General features: G+C 38.8%; 1 long non-coding RNA gene across 1 annotated transcript; it reads right to left on the minus strand.

The window, feature by feature from the left end:
• Positions 1-852: 852 nt before the first annotated feature.
• Positions 853-15,789, minus strand: LOC106056593 (uncharacterized). Its single transcript, XR_001215721.2, has 3 exons — positions 15,624-15,789; positions 4,817-4,899; positions 853-1,762 (listed from the first exon to the last, which is right to left on the minus strand). It is a non-coding gene; the product is annotated as an uncharacterized LOC106056593 (long non-coding RNA).
• Between the last annotated feature and the right edge of the window lie 4,373 nt (positions 15,790-20,162).

A 20,162-nucleotide genomic window follows, 5' to 3' on the forward strand; every position in this document is an offset into this window, starting at 1 on the left:
GAAAGAACTAAAAAGCAACTCTTCGGATTGATAGTCTTTACCCGATAGTTCATTTTCGTAATTACAACAATATTCCCAAAATAACTTCGGGTAAATATCCTTCCTTAACAAATTATTCATCCGAGCGAGGCTCGGTCACCTGATATTACATACATATTGTTGTAACCCTGCCTTGCACCAGTGCTTGAGATGCGCACTAGTGCACTGTTGAACGTAAACAGGAAGACGCTAAAATGGAGAGAAGAACAGTGCATCAGGAACTGTGAAGAGTCTGAATGTTTGGGAAACTAACAGGACAACTTTTGTGCTGCCTGAAGGTTGTATATAGGGACCTGGAGCGAAGCGGGGAAGGCTGTCGTTGGTCCACATTCGGGTTAAGTAGCAAAGTACTGGTATACTTAGTAGTAAGACTCTGAGGAAGCTGAAGGATGTTATGTGTTTGCCCTAGTGAATAAACACAACTATTTATTTCCTGTTAAACTGTGTTGAGTTGCCTGCCTTTTCGTTGAGTGCCTACCCTAGAGTTGCAACAATATATATATATATATATATATATATATATATATATATATATATAAAGTAAGAATTTTACCGTTGTTTTCTAAGTTTATATGATAAGGTACCAGGCTACCAGCCTATGTCTCCACAATGACCACAGGGGATAATGATTTGCAGAATTCAAACACGAAAACATGGTGACGACAGTGCAGTGAGCTTTCCAACCAATCATCACTGCCTGAGTTTACCAACAGTTCCTTCAAATTATTTATTTTTATTAATATCACTAAATTAGCACCACTGAAAAAACAACAACAACGCATTTAAGACATTTGAGATTACAGAAGGCAAACAAAGTGTGTACAAATTGTATTTAATAGATAACATATTAAATTCGATAACAATTATTTATAAAAAAAAAATTATATGCAAAGAAAAATGTCTATATTATCATTAATTGTCACACATAAATTCTTTAAAATGTGAAGTTCTTTTTTTTTTTTTTTTGAATGAATGCAAAACCTACTAAATTCTTAAATGTGGCTATTGTATATTCACATTGACATTAAAGAATTCAAAAATGCATATACGAAAGGTTGCCCCATATATAGCTAAAATAAAATCAAACGGATTTTTTTTTTTTTTTGTATTTTATCCTATGACTTACATTTTCTCTTCGGTTTTCGCCCTTGTCTGCTTCATTTGGTTAGGACCAATACAAGTATTGCATCTTATTATAAACTAATGCCCCAAGCAAGGACTACTAACCGTGTTTTAAATAAAAATGCCATTTTTTTTAAATTAAATGCCTTTTATACTTCTAGAGAAGTGAATGAGTGATATTCTGTACGTGCGTACACATCTGTCCTGATGTCTAGATCTAAATGTTTGAAATTTGAATGAACAAAAATAGGTTTACAATGTATTGACTAAAATTAAAGGCCTACAAGAAAATGAAAAGCATTGTGAAAGTATTTAAAATAACTCTTTAAAACTATCATTCCAGAATAATAAATATTCTTAAGACACGCACGCACGCAGGGACACACAAACATACACATTACACACACGTAAACAATATCGCCACCAGCATTGCTAAGGCCTATCTTCCGGCGGGGAGGTAATTACAATAACTAACTCTACAGCAGAAGTGAGCGCTTTCGAACGTATCCGGCTGCCGGCAGACGTCTCTGCTGGCACATTCTGCCTCGAACCATATCTTCTTGGGCCCCAGGAATCGATTCACTTTTCGGAAGCGGCAGAGCTGTGGAGAGAGAGAGAGAGAAAGAGAGATTTTATGCATGTTAGCAAAATAAAGCACTGGAGAAATATTTCATTAAAACACGTATGAAATATGCACATTTAAAGGGGAGATCAGGCACAAAAGGTACTCCATACATAAGTAAAGCTGACAGAATTATAGCCCATGATATTTTCCTATAGGTTCTAGGTCTAGCCTAACTGCCCTCTTTCTGAACTACAGGAGGTTTGGACTAGGGGTAACAATCTTCGTTTCTGAAGAAACTCCAAAACATATCAAAGAAAACAAAAAATTATATTGTCTATTCAAAATGACAATGTAGATAGTACTCCACAAGGGAAGTAATGATGACCATTTTCACAATTTGAAGGTAAATCCATAAACGGCAAGCTTTTTTGGTGTATTCGATGTACTGACTTATTGATAAATTGTGCATTTTAAAAATCATATAATAATTTATGTGCATTTTTTTTTCGCTGTAAATTCAAATTTCAGATTAAAAATCAAAATTTTAACAAAGAGCAGGTAACTGTGAATAGCGTGTAGTAGCCTATAAAAATCTCCATATTTAGTGCACAATAATACTGACTACGAAGTACTTCATCAATTTATTTTTATATAAGTTTATAATTTTTACTATTACTATGCTCATATTAACTCCCTCTGTCTGTCTGTATGACAAAAAGTTTCTACACATTATTTCTCCCACACCCATTCTCGGATCAAGTTGAAACTTTGCACAATTATTTATTGTATAACACATGTACCGGAAGCTCAAAATTGGAACCAGTGAGGTCTGCCCATGTGGAGTGTCACCAGAGAATGCCGACCATGTCCTCCAAAACTGCTCTCTTTACCCAGAGGCCCGTACAAGACACTGGCCCCAAAAACACCCCAATAGAATGAAAACTATATGGAGAGCTCCTTGATTTGGAAACCACTGCGCAATTCATCTCATATATTGGTCTAGTCATCTGAACGCTCCAGCACAAAAAATGAGAACGAAGAAGAAGAAGATTTATGGTATCAAACAAAAGATGAATCAATGAAAAAAAGATCAATTATCCTTTTAATATTGGTTATTATTTTGTTTGATAAACTAAAGGAAATAGCTTCTATATTGTTTATATATATATATATATATATATATATATATATATATATATATATATATATATATATATAAGTGCAGAATTCTTTCCCTTAGATAAGCTTTGTTTTTTAACAAAGAATTTTTTATTTTATTTGATTTGTTGTGCGTGGGTGTAGATAGTAAATAATGGATAAAGCGTTTCATGTTTACAATGTCAAATTTTTAGACTGCTGCTTTCAGATCTATTCTCGTCTGATTCATAGCCTTGGGATTCTCATTAGAACATTTCCCTTGACAGCTAGAATGACCTATAGCCAAAGGCAATAGTGGCCTTTTGTTGTACGGAACAACAGACAGAAACATTAATTAGCGGTGTTATGTTGTTTTTCTTTTTTGTTTGTTTTTCAATTGAAGAGTTCTACTTGTTCAGTTCACCTTGGCGCCGTAAGATGAAAAATTCAAATCTTATGACCAAAAATTGTAGACAAAGAGAAACCTCCTCTTGTCAGTCTTTGATTGGAAAATGGATGAAGGTCATAGTTTAGATGCCCAGATAACTTTACTGACCACCATATTTTTTTTTTAGCATATTTATCTCCCTTATCTGCCTGGTCGTGCGGTTTGCTCGCTGGACTGTCGTTCGGATTTATCGACGGTCGAGGGTTCAAACCATGCCCGCTCCCATCCCCCGTCGTCCTGCGGGAGGTTTGGACTAGGAAGTAAACTATCTTCAACTCTGAAGGAACATCCGAATTATGTAAAACATTTTACAACAAACATCTATATTATACTTTCAATAACTTTTTTTTAAAGAAATTTTTGTTCTTCGAAATAAAGATATAAGTTTTAGTGACATGGTTTAGTTTAGAGATTATGTTCGTTTTTTTAATTAAATATATTGTGCATTGTTTTTAGCGACGGTAAAAGTAGTGACGTAGTCAGACTGACGAGTGACGTTGCTGAATACGGGTACATGATAGGAGAAGACTATGGCTAGGGCTTGTAGAAAGATGTACAGTGAATAGACTGCTAATTAAAACTACGGATAGAGAGATAAGACGATCATCCCCGTCTGTAAATAAACATCAGTTGAAATCTTCACAAGTTTTATTAAGTATATTTAATTGTTATGTCCCTTGGATGTGTTCAGACTCGCGTTTAGAATAGTGAAATAGTCTCAAACAGACAATACACAAAACATCCAAGCCAGGAGAGTATATGGGGCTCTTAGTATGACTTAGAAGACCCATTAAGAGGGGAAAATGTAGTCGAATATGAGGATTAAACTTACAAAACATGCCTTCGTGTTCTCCAGAAAGAATGCAAAGAAACTTTGAAAAAAAAAATGTATGTTGTACACAGGACAGGCCCTAGGCCACTGCAACATATGCGGCGCAGTGGGCCCCGCATTTTCATAGGCCCCGCGCTATTTATAGGTGTACATTTTTAAATTAAACAATTATGACTGAATCTACTGGAATTCCAAATATAAAAAAAAAAATCCTTGAACTCTCCAGAAATTATTAAAATTTATGATCTATAGAGGAAACAGAATGTTTAATTGGATAAACGCAAGGCTCGTAAAGTTAATTTGATCGCGATTTTGTACTTAGTAAAGAAAAAATAAAATTCAAAGACGAATTTATTTTCTAATACAAAATTTTGATTTTCAAGTATTATCCGTAATCCTTAACTCTTTCCTACCCAGACTGGGCCCACTCAAATCCGTCTCGCATAGGGCCCCGCAATGGTTAAGGCCGGCCCTGCCTATACATTTTAAGAATGATTATTCCGGTTAAGACTCTAATATTTTAAATATTTTATGCTATTAGAAATGAAAGCGTTATGTATTCGCTCCATGTTTTAATGAAATGATTCGCTTGCTTGATAAACAGACATAATGCATCTAAGCGTTTATATTCTATTTAATTGGGAAAGAGGACGGAGACATAGAGAAACCTTACCTCTCCCTGGCTGCATACAGTGATCATGGCACTTCTAATACACTCGTAGACATTCTGTCCTCGACAAGCCAAACATCGAAGTCCTGAAAAGAAGTCATACTTAACTTCAGGCTAACTCCAAACTGACCAGTCTAATGCGTATGCGCAATTAAATGTAACGCGAAGTTTGTTTTGTTTTGTAATAAATTTTCATTTCAATAATTTTTTTTTTAAATGTGTCATTGAAAACGTCATAACTAGATAGCTAGATCTATGCCCCCCTTCAGTCGCCAAGCGACTATGGATCATCTCGGTGAGATGAATGCCTGGGCATTAGCTATGGTCGGAACGATGCCGCCCACACATCAGTTCCCCCCTCTCCACGCAGCTGATGTATCCAAAGGAACGGCAGTGCCGATTCAGTTTGGGATCAGCGGCGTCGAAGGTTCTGCCAGAGTGTAGCACTGGGTGCTGCAAACTGCCCTAAGGCAGATCATCATCATCATCATCAAACTCCATTAGAGTGAGGGCTTGAGAGGCTCAAATCCTCTCTTGCAAAAGCCCTGGACAGAAACCCTCGTGTCTTGCGTAGTGCATAAATGTCGCCATACAGGTCGAGAATTTTGGGTTTCCCAGACCTGTCGAGACGGAGATCAGCAAGTCTGAGGCAGTCAAACAGAATATGAGGCACGGTTTCCTCTTCTTCCCCGCAGCGGGGGCACCGTGAATCAAAATTGGCCATATCCGCGAGAAATATGAGCCAACAGGACAATGGCCTGTCCTGCACTGTGCAATAATAGCTTGCTCAGGCCTGGACAGCCTCCACCACGGGGAAGTTCGGTCAGGGCGCCTCATGCGCTCCCAGACTCCACGGGCTTTTTGGGACTTGTCCCAGCACTCAAATCAGCCTCTTCAATGGGTGGAATAAGGCAGATAGCTAGAAGGTATATGATATTGACCTCGAGCAATCATTTGCAATCATTTTTTTTTTACATCTGTTGGTATTAGCTCATGTAGACCTATATCAAACAATTATTTGTTCATTATTGTACCAAACAAATCATGTATCAATAAAACAAATTAACCAATTAGTCAATTAATTATTGGTAATTAATTATTTTCTTGTATTATTTTATTAGCTGGATAAGACCTGCGGCCTGCGGGCCTTAGTTTGGGTATTACTGATCTACTGGATTGAATTTAGATCTTATATGTCAAACACGGAGAATGTTCCCTTCACATTTTGTTTTATTTTGCCACGTAAATAAAAGTAGAGTATGAAAATGGGTTTACCCGTTCAGCCAACATATTTGTATCTTGATAAAACATGCCAAACAAAAAGTTCAGTTAAAACGGGTTTACCCGATTTGTTAACGTTTCGTTATTTAATACAGATACAATTAGGTAATTGTGTCTATTTTTAGGGCAATCAGGTTGTGGAAGGGACATTAAACATACGCTACGGCCTCGGCCATGATCTAAGCGACTTTTATGCAGTTTTATCAAGATTGGTCAAACGGTTTTTATTTTTATTCGGGACATACATACATAGTGAATACATACATACATACGCCTTACTTTCTACTTTATATATTAGATTTGTAACTAGAATTTCTCAACACATAGTACATTTATAAATGGGCGTAACCCGAAATATCTTTCTGGTGGGTGGGGGTATTGGGGAGAAGTTAAACATTTTCAATATTTTTTTAACATATCATTCATAAGTTATTAAGAGCGACGTGGTCGCTATTACCAAAAGGCCTCATCAACTATTAATTGTATCTTTTAAAAAAATTAATAAACCTTCTTTAAAATGTTATTTGTTTCAAATTTTGTAACGAAGTTGCCGTCTGTTGATGTAAGGTCTAATTTCTTATGCATTGTACACCATAGAATTACTCCCCTTGAGTATTAAAGAAAATTTGTGATATTTCAGAGTGATGTAGATCTGTATTTAGATAGGAGAAAATAAGCTAACTAAGCCTAATAAAGGAAACTACTGTTTTATTTACATCTTATTCTGAAATGTACTGACGTCTCTTAAAAGAAGAAAATAACTACGTCTTATCTTTCAATGAAAATGTGTACTGAATTGTCCCCCTTTTTTCTTCCAAAATTTTAAGACCTTGATTTTAAATGAACACAATATGAGGCGTATTTATACTTGGCAGTGGATGTCAAGAAGCTAAATTTGTAATCTTCCTTCTTCCCTAGTGCTATTAGAGCATGGAATGGGTTGCCTGAGCTAGCCAGGAAAACCAGTGACTTGGCAGAATTTAATTCATTGGTTAATATGCATGACTAAATGCATGACGCGTAGGACGTAATCATCTTCTTTTTTTGAAGTAACGTCTGTATTATATAAGATAAGATAAGATCTCAATTAAAATATTTATAACGGTAAAACTCCATATTTATAGCAAACTGTGTAGGTGCTGTGGCTGAGGGCTTGGCTTCCGAACCGAGAGGTCCCGAGTGGGAATCCTGATGAAGACTGAAAATTTTAATTTCTTCCTTAGGGCGCCTCTAAGTCTACCTGTCATTAGTTGGGGAAAAGTAAAGGTGGTTTGGTTTGGACCATTGGTCCACTTACGCCTTACGTCATTTCCGCTTCCTTTTAGACAAGGTCTAAAACAACAACAAAAAAAAACATATCCTAATAGCATTAAAAGATAAGTCGGTAGTCTGTTTCTTTTCTTTTTTTTTTTTTCGAGAGAGAGAGAGCAAGGAATGGTACACTGTAAAAAAAAAAAATAAATCCTAATAGCATTAAAAAGATAAATCTAGATCTAATGTCATTTCGCTACGTTCAAAAGGGGTCAAAGGGATAAAAAATAATAAAACCAAATTAATATGTCTTTTTATTTAGAGAACAAAATAATAAGATAAATGTAGAAAGGGGAGCGGGAATGTGGCATTGAATACGGGTCTTTGGAAAATACATTTTCCCTCTAGGCTTGAAAATGATGATGTGAAGAAACGGTTTCAAACGGATAATTGTATGCGGCGTCTAATACCGAAAATTGCTTTCTTTTAGATTAAAGATTGTAATATTTAAAAAAAAAAAAAAAGGACAGTAACCGGGGGTGGGGGGGACGGGGTCACGGTCAAATCAAGTCAAAAGTCTATGTCGGAGAAATTACAATGCGCAGGTAAAAAAAATAACAACAAAATGGGGGTTCCAGAGAGAGAGAGAGAGAGAGAGAGAGAGAGAGAGAGAGAGAGAGAGAGAGAGAGATAGACGTGAAACGTCATTGTAACAGTTACACTAATTCACGGGCTAAAAAAAGTATGTTAGGTTGATCGTTGAAATGTAGCCCGTTCATTCAAATAAATTTAAAAAAAAAATAAAGGTGTATTCCAGACATAGTAAACAACATACAGCCTGTGGAAAACAAATCAACGGGTGTGTATAGCTAGTAAAATATAGGTGTTAGAAATTAATATAATTTTTTTTTTGTGGTTAGCCTTCGATTATTATACATAGTACATGGAGTATAGATGGCTGCCTGGTGGTGCGCGCTGGACTGTCGTTTGGATTTATCGATGGTCCAGGGTTCAATACCAGCCCGCTCCCATCCCCCGTCGTCCTGTGGGAGGTTTGGACTAGGAGGTAAGCTATCTTCAACCCTGAAGGAACATCCGAAACATGTAAAACAAACAAACAAATACGTATATATAGGCCTTATGATTTTAAAAATATATCTGTATGAGAAAACAGTTTGAATGTTTATTTATTAAAGGGGGTTTTATTTCAGAAAAATTAAGCAACCGTTGCATATATTTTTTTAAGCACTCTATGAATATAATGCAATCGGATTTTCTAAAGCGCTTTTGATATTTGAGATTTAAACGTGACAGACGGACGGACATATAGACTTCGCAAAACAATACGCGATTTTTCATTTTCATAGTTTGATAAAGCTTCTCTTAGTTAATAAGGAATAAAAAGAAACTAACAAAAGTTTTGTTTATTTTTAGTTTAACTAGGCTGTGCTGTCTCGCTTTCGTCTTTTATCATATTCTTTTCAGTCTAGTTGTAAATCAACATAAACATACGTATTGGCTTGAAACCACAATTACGCTAAGTATTGGTTCAGTGTGATAAACCACCCTCTTTCTCTCTCCCTGTAAACAACTGTGTACTCTACACACGCACGGGTTATGTCATGACCCAGTGGGTCAAGCTCGCAAATCAAACTCTGTGTTTAAAAAAAAAGGAACGTTTTCCTGTGTTGATCCAGGTCTGGGTTGTCCCATATTCTGCTCAGATCCGGCAGACTTGAAATACAGTGATCTTCGATTGGTGCATGCTTGAGAAAAGATTGATCTCTGAATGTGTATTTCAATTAATGTTGGCTTCTTAATTATTATTTTTTGTTTGCAGAGCTAAATCATGGGAAATATTTTTTTAAACAATAAAGTTTTAGTGCTTCAGTTATAATTATCATATAAAGAGAGAGAGAGATAGAAGGTGGGGGGGGGGGGTGGAAAGAAAGAAAAAAGAAAAAGTGAGAACAAGAGAAAAAGTGACAGTGAGAAAGAGAGGTAAGGTGAAGAGAGAGAGAAAGAAATACACACACACACAGAGAGAGAGAGAGAGAGAGCAAGGAGAAGGGAGACAGAGACAGAGAGATAGAAAGAGAGGAAGACGTGAAGAGAGAAGGAGTGGTGTGGGGGATTATGTCTATATAATAACCTGTCGAGGTGAGGTGACTGAGTGGTAATGAGCTTGGCTTCCAAACCGGGGGTTGGGGTCCCGGGTCCGAGTCCTGGTGAAGACTGGGATTTTTTTTTTATTTCGGGATCTTTAGGGCACCTCTGAGTTCACCCAGCTCTAATGGGTACCCTGACATTCGCTGTGGAAAAGTAAAGGCGGTTGGTCGTTGTGCTGGCCACGTGACACCCTCGTTAACAGTGGGCCACAGAAACAGATGACCTCTACATCACCTGCCCTATAGATCGCAAGGTCTGAAATGGGAACTTAACTTTTTAAAATAATCCTACGTAGGGTAAAACAACATCTACCAAAACACCAAACACAAGAGAGAATTCCATGACCTTTCAAGAATGCATGACTTTAAAAAAGTCTTTTTAACTAGGACTGCATTCAGACTACCAAGAAAACCAAAGACCTAGACTTTAATCTCTAGATTAACACCAGATGAGCATGAATGATCGGAAGCAGACGAAGTGTTAGATTAACATGAATGATTAGATGAACAGGAAGGATTAGATTAACATGAGGATTAGCTGAACATGAAGGATTAGATTAACATGAATGATTAGATGAACATGAAGGATTAGATGAACATGAAGGATTAGATTAACATGAAGGATTAGATTAACATGAAGGATTAGATGAACATGAATGATTAGATGAACATGAAGGATTAGATGAACATGAAGGATTAGATTAACATGAATGATTAGATGAACATGAAGGATTAGATGAACATGAAGGATTAGATTAACATGAAGGATTAGATGAACATGAAGGATTAGATTAACATGAATGATTAGATGAACATGAAGGATTAGATTAACATGAAGGATTAGATGAACATGAATGATTAGATGAACACGAAGGATTAGATTAACAGGAAGGATTAGATGAACATGAAGGATTAGATTAACATGAAGGATTAGATGATCATGAAGGATTAGATTAACATGAAGGATTAGATGAACATGAATGATTAGATGAACATGAAAGATTAGGTTAACAGGAAGAATTAGATTAACATGAATGATTAGATGAACATGAAGGATTAGATGAACATGAAGTATTAGATGAACATGAAGTATTAGATTAAAACGTGGAGAGGTAGAAGGCGCAGTAATTTGTTTTCAAAGAAACTTTTTATAATTTCAAAGATAAGAAAACCTCGTTCTTTAATTCACACCAGTTTTTAACCCACGTAGCAGACGTCACCGAGACCCATCGTTATTGTAGGCCTCAACACTGACATGCGACGTCACAACCTGTGGGCAGTTTAGACCAATAGCTCGTTGCTATAACACTGGCAATATATATATATATATATATATATATATATATATATATATATATATATACAAGCCGAATTTGACCGCAGCCTGCGGACCGTGTTTACCCGATTTGTAAAAGAGTTTTGCTCTTTAATACAGATACATTTAGGTATTTTATTTTTAGCCACTCCCCCCACCCTCAGGGATTTTTTTTTTTTGGGGGGGGGGGGGCATACACATACACTACGGTCTCCGCCATGATCTAAAGAACATTTTGGCCAAGTTTGATCAAGATTGGTTAAACAGTTTTGGTCTCTATGTGGGACATACAGACAGACAGACAGACAGACAGACAGACAGACATATATACATACATAGTTACATTTTGCTTTAAATATGTGATATTTCCCCCTTCACTTTCTACACTTTTGATATGCGGCTGTAGGAACTATCTATTTCATTCACAGATAAGGTCTTAACTTAGTATAGAAGCATACATCAATCAACTACAATTCCTTATCTCTGGGTGGTTTTTCTTTTCCAAGGACGCTGTGTAGAAACTACCATGTTCATTTATCTCCCTTTGATTCCACAGGACATGCGCGTGCCTGTTGGACGGAACAATTGATTTTTGTTTATTACATCTTATGATGGGGAAGCGATCACGTGGTCTGGACATCACGTCTAGGTCATTGCATGTTTAGATTTTGGTTTTTGTTGTGTTTTTTTTTTTTTTACGTGTTACGAATTTTGCTTTTAGATTTGAGGTAGGTGGGAATGGCGGGGTTCGAACCCGGGACCATCCAGACGCCAGTCCAGAGCGCAGACCACCGTGACCTCCGTGAACCGTGATCTATGTCGAAGGTGCTGCGACCACACGACCAGGCTGCCATTTAGTGATGCCCACTGCATTATAATAATGATCACAGTACCGTAAGTCAGTGAAAGTCCTTGTATGGAATCCTTTCCTTCTATTAAAGATTTTAACGAACTTAATGAAGATGCACCTAATTAATGAAAGATTAATGACATACCGTATTAGAATGCTTGGGCGCTTGATGCCATTTACCATCTTTTTTTTTAATTCATCATACATATTTATAAAAATGTATTTTAGTTAGCAGAGGACCTCCCTTTGAGAATGAGCAAGGATACCTTTTTTTTCTATAGTTTATCGACTACGGGGTGATGCCTTGGGCTTGTAAGTGCTATTGCCAAAGTGTTGTTTTTTTTTCACGCGTATGGATCTACTTTGTCTGTTTGTGTAAAACGTTTCCTTCAGAAATGAAGATTACTACGCTTTAGTCCGATAGAGATGGAAGCTGGAAGCGCTCGAGCTAAATACAATTGTCACAATTTGACGCGCCTACTTCACGACCAGGAAGGTTAAAGCTTTTTTACTGAATGGATCTATTTGCCGGGCAGGAGGGGGGCTCGTTAGCCTCGGCTGGCTACCCACCTAGGAGGAGGAAAACCCTGAATTCAAATCTTTTCTGCCTTGCAGCTGTACCCCAAACATGGGAAGGGAAAGGCTTCGGGAGTTAACCCTGAAGAAAAATCAGGAGCCGTTGAGTGCCGGTGGCAGCTTGCGGAACCTTAGATGATACAAAACTGTATCGGCACTCATTTCTTTGGATTCATCCGCTGCGTTGAGATCCATAGTGGTTTCATGACTGAAGTTGGCCATGCAGTTTCATAAGCGTTTATGTATTTTTGGCTTTCCTTTTAAAGCGAATTTCTTCAACATTCCCCTCCTCCAACTTTTTTTTTTCTAATGGTGAGACACATCTATCATAGTTTTGGCATGCTCGGTGCGCTGTGGGAGGGGGGTCTTGAAGAAGCCTTTAGGTCAGGGGTTCTCAACCTGTGGGTCGCGACCCTCCTTTGGGGGTCGATTGACGATTTGCCAGGGGTCGCCAAAGACCACCGAAGAAGTCTGTTCTTCTATTGATGTATGTGTGTGAGCGGGGGGGGGGGAGGTCGCGGCAGAGTGGGGGGATTTGTAAAAAGGGGTCGCCGAGCTTAAAAGGTTAAGAACCGCTGCTTTAGGTGCTAAGTAAACACAACTAAGCTACAATCCTGATTCGAGCGGCTTGTGTGCCACTCTTATGTCGGTTTATGTATTTAAGTCCCGAAGTCTTCAAGACTGCGAACAAAATTTCGTCCACGTTAATAATTGAAACGTGAGTTATAAAATAAAGTTCCCCAACCGCTTTTGCTTTCTTAATCTAAAGTCAGGTGCCTATTAGAGTTTGGTGGACTCAGGGCACTGGCGGATCCAGGGGGGGGGGGCGGTAGGGGCGATCGCCCCCCCCCCCACTCGACCGACCCCCCCCCCCCAAAGGGGGGGGGGCGGACGAATTTTAGTATAAAAGTCACACAATTTGTATACGAATTTTACTTATGTTAATAATATATACTAATTATTTATATTTCAAACTATTTTTAGATTATTTCGCCCCCCCCCCTCTAGTATGTTGGCCGATTTGGTGGGGTCGGGAGGGGGCGATAGCATCAATCCGCCCCCCCCCCAACCATAAACTTTTGAGTGGGGGGGGGGGCGGTCCAATTTATTTGTAGAAATCACAGCTTGCTAAAAGAATCAATTAAATATCTATATGATTAAAACTTATTGATATTTTAACCGATCTCTATATTATGTCGTTCCCCTGTTGTCCGATTGGTGGGGGGGGGGGGGCGAAACCTCTACTGCCCTTCCCACCTAAACCCTTTGAGTGGGGGGGCGGTCCTACTTTTAAGGAGAAATCATAGTTTGTGAGCAAGATTAGTTGAATTGATATATAAATTTGATATTATGTCGCTCCCCTTCTGGTATCTTGGCCGATTCCGTGTGTAAAGGGGGGGGGGGGGCGATTGCATGTACTGTCCTCCCCGCTCTAGCCCTCTGAGTGGGGAGTGGTCCTATTTTTATGGAGGAATCATAGTTTGTGAACAAAAATAGTTGAATATCTTTATAATTGATATGTGAAACCATTTGTATATTATGTCGCACCACACTCTAATCTCAAATTTTATGATTAGTAAATATAAAAGGAAAAAGGTGGGAGGGGCGATACATGCCATCTCCTTTCCCTTATCGGACAAAGCAATAATTTTTCTTTTTGTATTATAGTTAAGAAATTACAAAATGTAAAAAAAAATGAAAATGCAAGAAAACGCTTTTAGCGTCGCGGCCCCGAACTCCACTGATTAATAATGAGCTGTAGATGTCAAGAGAATGCGTTTCTTCAGTGAAAAATGCATGAAAACGCTTTAAGCGTCGGGGCTTCGCCCCGAAAGTCACTGATGAATAGTGAGCTGTAGATGTCAGGAGCAGGCGTTTCTGTAGTGAAAAATGCAAGAAAACGCTTTTGGCGTCGGGGCTTCGCCCCGAACTCCTCTGATTAATAATGAGCTGCAGATCTCAGGAGAATGCGTTTCTTCAGTGAATAATGCATAAAAACGCTTTAAGCGTCGCCTCGAAAATCACTGATGAAAAGTGAGCTGTAGTTGTCAGGAGCAGGCATTTCTGCAGTGAAAAATGCAAGAAAACGCTTTTTGGCGTCGGGGCTTCGCCCCGAACTCCAATGATGGATAAAGAGCTTTAGATGTCAGGAGAATGCGTTTCTGCAGTGAAGAATGCAAGAAAACGCTTTTGGCGTCGGGGCTACGCCCCGAACTCCACTGATTAAAAATGAGCTGTAAACGTCAGGAGAATGCGTTTCTTCAGTGAAAAATGCATGACTGATGAATAGTGAGCTGTAGATGTCATGAGCAGGCGTTTCTGCAGTGAAAAATGCAAGAAAACGCTTTTTGGCGTCGGGGCTTCGCCCCGAACTCCACTGATGGATAAAGAGCTTTAGATGTCAGGAGAATGCGTTTCTGCAGTGAAGAATGCAAGAAAACGCTTTTGGCGTCGGGGCTACGCCCCGAACTCCACTGATTAAAAATGAGCTGTAAACGTCAGGAGAATGCGTTTCTTCAGTGAAAAATGCATGACTGATGAATAGTGAGCTGTAGATGTCATGAGCAGGCGTTTCTGCAGTGAAAAATGCAAGAAAACGCTTTTTGGCGTCGGGGCTTCGCCCCGAACTCCACTGATGGATAAAGAGCTTTAGATGTCAGGAGAATGCGTTTCTGCAGTGAAGAATGCAAGAAAATACTGAGAAATACTGCTTATTATTATTATTATTATTATATATGTAATATATATATATATATATATATATATATATATATATATATATATATATATATATATATATATATATATATATGCTGTACGTACGTTTATGTATAGGGTTAGGGTTTCCTGGGCGTTAGGGTTAGGGTTTGGAAAAAAATCGCCCCCCCCCCCACTCCAAAGATCTGGATCCGCTAGTGACTCAGGGACGCCCTAAAGATCCCAAAATTAAAAATCCGTCTTCATCGAGATTCGAACCCAGGACCCCCAAGCGATTAAATCCAGAAATTAAATTTGATATCGTTAAGAATAATATTAAAAAAAAAAAAAGAATTATCAATATTCCATTTACATAAGACCATTTGATATTGTTAGTGGGGATCTAACTTTAAACGACAGATAACAGTCAGCAGTTAATACAACGCATATTTTTGGAGCGCATCTTATCACCATAAATGGAGCACTATCAGTACAGAAAAGAACCGATGTTATCATCCAATTATAGAGTACAAACATTGCATAAAATATAGTATTTATACATATAATCATCTTGAGAACAGTGATTTAAATAAATTAACCATGATCGAATAAGCGTGTTATATTATGTATTGCATACGACAATGTAAGAACGTAATTATCTAAAGCACTCACCATCCACTATAGTGAAGGCCACAGTGCATAGAAGAAATGTTCCTGCTGTCTCCAGCAATCTCATAGCCAAGTGTAGTTACTCCCCTTGTCGAGTTCGCGACCACAAACACCGAAACGAAGAGGGTGGGGAAGGGAGTTAGTGGACGGATAGAATAGGAGGCGGGACGGTCTAAGAATAGCAGCGCTGTGTTTTGTTTTTTTTTCTAAAGTCTCCAAGAACCAATGCCCACTAATGGTTTGTTAAAAAGAAAACAAGGTCCAAACAAACGATTCAATACTGCTGGACAGCCCGCCATTATCTTTTTTTTTTTTTTTGTTTGGCTTACATGACGTAAAGAAGGCCGTCGTGTACTTAGCCGATGATGACGAAAGGTGAAGGCCGGAGCCATTGATGATTTTTTAAAAAAATAGTGCAGTTGAGTCTGGGGTAGGGTTTGGTGGGGTAGTTTGTTTACCTTATTTTTAGCAGCGTATTTTTCAACTGCTCTAGCTTGCTCAGTGTCTCTCTCTTTTTCTTTCTTTCTCTTTTCTATCTCTCTCTCTCTCTCTCTCTCTTTTCTCTTTCTCTCTCCCCTTCTCTCTCTCTCCCTCTTTTTCTCTTTCTCTTTCTTTCTTTCTCTCCCTCTCTCTTTTTCTCTTTCTAAACCAAACATTTCAAATTAACAACTTTCTAATAAATGGTCGGTTACTTATTTATCTAGCATTAAATTGGTCTACCCATCTATATATATATATATATAGCTCCTCCTTCGTGGTTCTAAGATGAGCACATTTCTTATTTCCTATGGACTCGAAGATGACTGTAAAGTCCAATCCTCGCTGTTGCAGATAGGCCTGCTTCTTCTCTCAGCTTTTTGTTGGTTCGGCGCTCTTTCGCCCTGGCCACGCTTCTTCCTTCAAATCTTGAGACTCCGAGACTCACAGCTTCACACAATGAGGAGCGACCGAGAGCTAGTGCTTCCCAGCCGTGAATGTCAATATCGCATTCCTTGAAGGAGCTCTTGAGAGTGTCTTTGTAGCGCTTGTATTGGCCTCCTTGGGAGCGCTTTCCTGCACACAAATCCCCGTACAGATAACGCTTGGGAGTGGGATTGTCTGGCATGCGGACTACATGTCCCGCCCATCGAAGTTGGGACCTTTTTACTAAATTGTAAACCATTGTTATTCGCTAACAGTATACAGTATATAGAGAGAGACAGACCCCTTTACATTGTTTTTGTCGATCTGACTAAAGCTTTTGACATGGTCAGCAGAAGTGGCCTTTTCAAACTCCTGAGGAAAATAGGTTGCCCTCCCAAACTACTGAAGTTAATTGAGTGTTTTCACGAGGAAACTAAATGTACTGTCAAATTCAATGGAGCCCAATCAGCACCTTTTGAGGTTTGCAGTGGTGTCAAGCAGGGATGTGTGCTCGCACCTACTCTGTTTGGCATATTCTTCTCCTGTCTACTGCATTATGCGTACAGCGACATAAACGAAGGTGTGTTTCTCCATACAAGATCCTCTGGAAAACTATTTAATGTATCAAGGCTGCGGGCAAAAACCAAGGTTAGGAAGCTACTCGTCAGGGAACTCCTGTATGCCGATGATGCAGCTATTGTGGCTGATTCTGATATTCAGCTACAGTCCATGGTTGACAAACTATCTGCTGCTTGCCAGAAGTTCGGCTTAAACATCAGTCAAAGCAAGACTAAGATACTTGTCCAAAACACAAACACTGCACCTCAAGTAAGCATTAATGGCCAACCACTAGAAATTGTTGATCACTTTTGTTACCTTGGCTCCATCATATCCAACAACACTCTACTGGATAAAGACATAAACAACAGGATAGCCAAGGCAATGGCCACCATGTCACGGTTGCAGAAAAGAGTCTGGGACAACATATTGCTGACTAGCAGGACTAAAGCCCTAGTCTACCCGACCTGTGTGTTGAGCACCTTGCTGTACGGAAGTGAAACATGGTCAACCTACTCATGGCAGGAAAAAAAGCTGAATGTCTTCCACCTCCGATGCCTAAGGCGGATCTTTAAAATAAGGTGGCAAGATAAGATAACCAATGAGGAAGTGCTACATAGAGCAGGATGCCAGGACATCCGCTCTGTTATCAGCAGCAGACGCCTTGGCTGGCTTGGCCACGTTCGTAGAATGTCAGTAGGTCGACTTCCACAGGACATCCTGTATGGCGATCTAATTGAAGGCAGGAGAGCCGCTGGTCGCCCACTTTTACGTTATACGGATGTATGCAAACGCGACATGAAGCTCTTCAAAATCGACACTGGCAACTGGGAAGAGGTGGCACTGGACAGATCCACATGGAGAGAGAGCATAAAGGAAGGGTCACAGATTGCAGATGTCATACGCAACAGAAGCAGAAAGAAGGGTGAAAATGCAATGGCGCCTGGTGATTTTATATGCCCAACCTGTGATCGCAGCTGTGTATCAAGGATTGGCCTCTTTAGTCACACAAGAAGTTGCAAAGGGAAAAGATCGTCTCGCGAGACGTAAAATGCCACAGATACCATCAACGTTAAATTAAACCGTAAAAAAACTTGACGTGGAATGAATCAGAGAGGGTGTGGATAAGAATTTTTTTTTCTAGAGTTGGTTATCCTAATGCTTTTAGATCTATATAGGTCTATATAGCTGTCGATTTAGACTTAGATCTCAAAAATAAGTCTTAAGACTATAAAAATTGTTCCTTGATGTTCCCGCTGTTAAAAATCTCCACGTGTTCACAGAAAAATTCGGAGCAACCCCATTCATAATATTGCATAGAAGCTTTTGGCAAAAAAAATGTTTAACATTTTATAATACTGCTATTTTCAGTTGCAAATATTTACTCCCATAACATCTACCAGCATCTTACTTTACCCTCTTTAAATGCAGACTGACTAAATAGTTGTTAAGTGCATCATTTTTTTTTTTGATAATCAAAGTTATTGATATCACATGACCAGAAAACATAGATGTGTGTTTCAACCCTGACCACATGTTGAAAAGTTGTACAAATTTTAATTAAACTTTTTAGTTAGTAACTAAAAAAAAATTAAACTACGATTTTAACTAAACTTTTTTTTTTCTAGTTAAACAATGGCATTAATTTTTTTTTTTAGTTTAACTAAAAGTTTGTAACTTTTTAGTTAACTTTTGCCCATCACTAGGCATGATACCCGTGGATACCTGCTGTCTCTTTAATTACACTAAGATATGATTTTGGTTTTTAATTAGCCTCAAATGCGTGTCTCGTGTCGTTCGCGAGAACTCTCCAACGCTTTCCTCAAAGGTGTCTTGACCAAAGATGTACATACGCAGGCAAGACAACCTTACTGATAACCACGTTCTGCTGGAGGCCGGTGTGGACAGTACAGAAGCCCAACTTACCATTCAACAGCTGCGCTGAGTCGGACACTTGTCCTTATGGAGGACAACAGCATGCCAAAAACGATTTTTGGAGGGGCGAGCTTAAAAGAGGACGGCAGAACAGAGGTGTCTTCCCGTAAGTGCTATAAAGATCAACTCCGACGCCATTTTGCCCTCACATGCATAACACTCCATTGAATCAATTATAGCCTCTTTTCTTGTTCCATGGGCAGGGACAAATTCGTGCTAGTGCTCCTATTTCCCTGGTGCCATTGGAGAAAGGAGAAGGTTGCCTGAATCAGCCAGAAAAAAAAAGCAACAACTTAGCAGAGTTTACGACTAGATTAACGATGGATATCCTTTAAAAGAAACGTCTGTAATTAATAAGATAACTTAAGATTTATGTACAGCTTCTACGTCCCACGTGCATAGGTCGCCGTTTTGACAAATACGATTGTATTGAATAGGCGGATCTTTGTCTCCAAGATAATCGATTGATTTGACCAAAAAATGCCATAGTTGTTTAAAGTCGGTTCTAGTCTCTTTTACTAGGTTCATGCAATGCAGGGCCGGTCTTAGGCAGTGGGCCCCGCACTTTCTTAGGCCCCGCGCTAATTCTAGGTGTAAATTATTAAATTAAAACATTATAACATATAAAATAACAGGGTTTCCATGTCCTCCTGGAAATCTCCTGAAATTGCAAAATATAAGAAAAAGGCATGGAAATCTGAAATTATTAAAATCTGAAAACTCATAAAAATCTTTTGAAAAATATACAAATTTGTCATTTTTGGGGTGCCAATCCTAAGCGCGATAAAAAAAACGGCCTTGTCAGCTTTCATTTAATAAAAATGAATTGCAAAGATTAATGTATTTTCCCAATAATAAATCTTAATGTTAACATTATGCTTATCATTACCCAGATTGGGCCCCGCGCAATCATTTTCGCGTAGGGCCCCGCTATTGTTAGGGCCGTCCTAATGCCATGGAACAGCCCAACGAAGGCAGTTTGAGGCATTTTGGTAGAAAGTTCAGGACATTCCTTCAGAAAAGAAGATTATTACCATCTAGTCCAAACCTTTTGCAGGAAGGCGGGCAATGGAAGTTGACAAGGTTCAAACTCGGGACTATCGTGACAGGTCATAGTGCATACCACACGACCAGGCAGCCATTGCA

This window comes from Biomphalaria glabrata, chromosome 6 (assembly GCF_947242115.1).
Source record: "Biomphalaria glabrata chromosome 6, xgBioGlab47.1, whole genome shotgun sequence".
In the NCBI taxonomy this organism is placed as follows: Eukaryota; Metazoa; Mollusca; class Gastropoda; family Planorbidae; genus Biomphalaria; species Biomphalaria glabrata.